The 4866-nt window shown below is 50.0% G+C and overlaps 1 protein-coding gene across 1 annotated transcript in view; it reads left to right on the forward strand.

Annotated features, from left to right (window-relative positions):
* Positions 1 to 4866, forward strand: part of RSPO4 (R-spondin 4) — a 263645-nt gene that overhangs the window by 249690 nt on the left and 9089 nt on the right. The gene's annotated exons all lie outside the window — the stretch shown is intronic.

Genomic DNA, 4866 nt, shown 5'->3' on the forward strand with positions numbered 1-4866 from the left:
GTGAGGTTGGTGAGGGTTTAAAAAAAAAGTGGGGGTGGTGAAGGAGTTAAGAGTATGGGGCTGTATTGAGGAAGGGGGAGCAGATACAGAAAGCCAGTGGGATGCAATGGTTAGAGTTTCAGACTTGGGTAGACAAGGGCAGGGTTTGAATCCTCCCTTGGCCATGAAGTTCTCTGGCTGACCTTGTGCCAGTCAACAACCTCACAGGGTTGTTGTTGGCATTAAATGAGAAGCGGGGAGAACCACGTACACCTTCTTGAGCTCCTGGGTAGGGAGAAGGGGGGATATGAATAGAATAAACATAGAGGCCAACCCATCTGGGGCAGGTTGAAGCATAAGAGAAAGAAAGAGAAGTTGCAATTACAAGCTTCTTTTGGATGGAGAGGTCAAAAACTCTGGTTGTGTGTCCAGAAGCGGTGGCCATCTGGGCTTTGTCTGGTCTCCTTTCCATCTTCCTGTTTTCTAGGGCAGTGTTTCCCAACTTTGGGCCTCCAGCTGCTTTTGAACTACAATTCCCATCATCCCTGACCACTGGTCTTGCTAGCTAGGGATGATGGGAGTTGTAAGTCCAAAAACAGCTGGAGGCCCAAGGTTGGGAAACACTGTTCTAGGGTGTGACACCGGCACTGGCATCAACAGCAACAACATACAGGGCCATCAGCTTGCATCAGGGGTCTTTTTCAGCCTGTGGAGCCACATCCAGGGGCCCCATGCTGGTGGTGAGTGGGGTCAAATACTAAAGTCTTCTTCTTTGGCGATCCCTCGTAGCCAAGTAAGATTGCCTTCCATAAACACAGTTTTAACAATGAGTTCATAAGTAACTGTGGAGGCCAATTCTGGATCCATACATCCTTCCACAGTGGGGACATTGGTTTCCAGGTGTGAGTTGATCACACCGTGGATTTGCCAAGCATGGCTTCCTCTTAGCACGTTTCTCCTTTTCACCCTGAATTCGTGATTCTTCAAAGTCCATGACACCTTTGGTAAAGGCTGTTCTCCAATTGGAGCACTTGCAGGCTGGTGTTTCCTAGTTGTCGGTGTTTATACTACATTTTTTTAGATTTGCCCTGAGAGAGTCTTTGAATCTCTTTTGTTGACCACTGGCATTATGCTTTCCATTTTTACTTTCGGAATAGAGTAGTTGCTTTGGAAGATGATAATCAAGCATCCGAACAACATGACCAGTCCAACGAAGTTGATGTTGAAGAATCATCCCTGCAGGAGCAACACACAAAACGAAGTAAACAGGCAGCAGTGATACGATCACTTACCTGGCTTGTGGCCCAGGGTGGAGTGGTGCGAGCTATTGTTTACTTTTTATTTATTGTTATATTTAATTTCCATTCTGTGTTTATATACAATATGTATATCATTGAAAGACCAATTTCAAAATAAATTTTATTTCAAGGTTTTGTTTTGAAATTTCATTTTAAAAGGAAAACTGCACAGGGCAGGTTGTGGGACTCCAAATCCCATCAGCCCCCAGTAGAGATGAGGAGAGAAATTTGGCACAGTTTACATTTTAATGCAAGCCTACATGATTCACGTGGGACGCGGGTAGCGCTGTGGGTTAAACCACAGAGCCTAGGACTTGCCGATCAGAAGGTCGGCGGTTCAAATCCCCGTAACGGGGTGAGCTCCCGTTGCTCGGTCCCTGCTTCTGCCAGCCTAGCAGTTTGAAAGCACATCAAGTACAAGTAGTTAAATAGGTACCACTCTGGCGGGAAGGTAAACGGCGTTTCTGTGCGCTGCTCTGGTTCGCCAGAAGCGGCTTAGTCATGCTGGCCACATGACCTGGAAGCTGTACGCCGGCTCCCTTGGCCAATAAAGCAAGATGAGCGCCACAACCCCAGAGTCGGTCACGACTGGACCTAATGGTCAGGGGTCCCTTTATCCTTTACCTTACATGATTCACAGTTCCTGAAACAATGCGGAATGAAACAAGGCTCATTTTCACCCGGGTCAAAGAAACGTTGCTGTGTACAAACACAGGCTGGGAGCTTCAATGGTGCCTCTCTGGAGGCTTCACCCAGAACAACAACAAAAAAAAAATGTGGCTAAACCACCCCACCCCAATAGCTACGGCTCTGAACAATGCATGAAATAAAACACAGGTATCCAAAAGTCACACTTCTCCAAATTTTGGGGCGAAGCTTTCCAACCAAATAATGTGTAGAAGAATGCATATGCCGCAAAAAAGCGAGCATTAAAATGCAAATAAAAGTGATAGTGTACTACTACTATTATTAGTTTGCAAAATGTGTATAGCGGGTAAATATGCAAATATTAGGAGAAATTTGCACAAAAATGCTGATTTTCATAGGGCCTCTTTGCAGTTACATAAATGTGGAGAACTGAACTATTTCCAAAATGAGAAAGTTTAAGAAACCAAATTGAAAAGATTTGTCCATCCCTGAGCCCCAGTCAGAATGGGCAATAGTCTGGGATAATGTGAACATCTGGGATATGGCAACATCTGTAATGTCACTGGTCTGCCGCAGCTGCTTCCTAGATTAAGGACGGTGCGTTAGTTTCTGCTCTGAAAGCTGCAGGGAAACTTTGCAATCTGTAGCCTTCCTGGTGCAGTAGTTAGGCCACAGGCTAAACAAACAATGGTTGCGATAAAATGAATTATCCAAGGACACGGAGAACAGGATTCATTTCATCCCCAGGCTGGCAACGCTTTGTGGATTTGAGAGGGAGCCATTTCAACAGGCTGCTTGGCCCAAGCTGACAGGCATTGGCAACAGGCAAAGAAACACCATCCGTCAAACGCCTGGTGGACTTTTTAGTGGCTGTCCTGGCCTGATGGCACAGCGCAAGGAACAGGCCCTGATTTATACCCTGAAGGAACTGGAAATGGTCAAAGTCAAGAAGAGTCTGTGCAGAACACACACACAGGTTTGCAATGCATCTTGAACAAGCTGGGGTCTGTGCTGTCCTCCCATTACGACTGCCCTTTTCTGGGGTCAAATGAAGACACAGGCAGCTTCACGACCAGGCAAGGGGCAGCTGGATGATTAGGGGTGTGATCAAAGGCTATGGAACAGAAGACCAAGTTGGAGGTCTGGACCCTCAGGGGTCTCAGATTTCAGCGGCGCCCTGTGCGATGCCAGAATTCGGCCTACACAAACCCTGCTTGCCGTGCGACCTAACCAATCGCACTGCCCTAAATTCGGCTCTGTCTGGGGTGCAATCCTCTGCAAACGTCTCCCCTTGAAAAGGAACCGGGAGCTGTGCACTGGGGCTTGTGGGGGAGAATTACCTCCATGAGTTGTGTGCCTCGCATTATTTTGGAGGGTGGTGGCACCATCGAGGGTTTTGTTTTCTCCTTCTCAAGCAGCGAAATAACTTCATCTGGTTCTAGATAAAAGGAATAAACAGACTCTTCTCCTTCTCTATTCTCACTTTTCCAAAGGTCAAAGTACTCCACCTTTTGTTGAACTGGGAAATCAGGGTTTCTCACCGCCCTTGAATCCAGGCTCAATAACAATAATAATTTGCTGGGTCTTAAACCACCCTGGGTTTGCACCAAGACAAAGAAACCGTGGATGGTGGTGAAGAGAGGGATGGGGGGGGAGAGAGAGGGAGAGAGAGAGAGAGAGAATATTTACCCCCCTCCCCACCCCCTCTCCCCTCCTCTTCTTCCTCAGACACGTGTCCCTATTGTTCTGCCTTTGGCTGGACACGAGGAAGGGGAGGGGAGGCAAGAGTTAATCAACCCTCCGGGTGGAGAGAAACGACTGTCGAAGGAGCAGTTTTGCTCGAGGGGAGGGGGTCGATTTGGAGGAGGAAGAGGAGGGGAAACGACGAGGGGGGCGGAGGAATTCCCTGCATGGCGAGGAATTTGGGTAGCTGTGTTAGGAAACGTTGCGGGGGGGGGGGCGGAGGAGAGGAAGAGTGTTTCCAAAAGGGGCAGAAAATGCCGGCCTGTTCTGGAGCTTTGCTCAGTGGGAAGAGAAAGGGACGGATGCAGCAGAGGGAGCGATAGGGATCGATAGGTACCTATTTTTGCCTCCATCCCTCTGGCAACCAGCATCCCATTTTATTTTCTGGGGTGCAGAAGGGGAAGAAAAAAAGTTATCTTGCACTGATTTTAGAACAGAGCGCCGGCCTCTCTCCTCATCCTGGGTACAGACTTTGCCTGCGAATTTCTCCCGGAGCTGAAATTGGCCGTCGCCGCGCGGGTTATACAATGCTGGCGCGGGGGTGGGAGAGCCGAATAATGTGGGGAAAGGTGTTTATAGGCTCAAACCTTGGACTCTAGACGTGTGTGTGTGTGTGTGTCGCAGTGTTAACCAGATGGGCAATGGAATACTGTGTTCCCTCCCTCCTCTCTCTCTCCCTCCCTCTCTCTCTCTCTCTCTCTCTCTCTCTCTCTCTCTTTCTTCCTCCCCCCCCCCCCGCACCGCACTGCCAACCCGGTCCCCTTGTCTGCTTCACCCTCCTCTCACTTTCTCCCTCCCCTGCCCCCCTCCCCTCCTCCCACCCTTGCCTTGCCTCTCTCAATATCCCCCCAACTCCCCCCCCCAACACACAAGGCCCCCATCCTTTAGCCCGGCCTGTTCTTTGCTCACGTGCTGACGGTCCTGGGGGACCGTTGATGGATTAATCCACCTGATCGCCCCCCCCTCCAACCCCACTCCCCCACAGCCTGCGTCCCATATAAAGACAGGAGGAAGGGGGGGCGAGGCTGGAGCGTGCTGCTGACCTCAGCTATTCCTCGGCAGTTCCCGCCTCCCCCCCCCCCACCTTGTCTCCTCCTCCACTTTCCTTCCCCCCCTTCCCATCTCCGCCCCTCCCTCCTCTCGCTCCCCAGCGGAGAGCGGGCGCTGTCCAAAGTGCTGATCGAGGCTCAGGAGGCGG

The sequence above is a fragment of the Podarcis erhardii genome, assembly GCF_964252035.2.
Source record: "Podarcis erhardii genome assembly, chromosome: 6".
NCBI classification, from domain to species: Eukaryota; Metazoa; Chordata; class Lepidosauria; order Squamata; family Lacertidae; genus Podarcis; species Podarcis erhardii.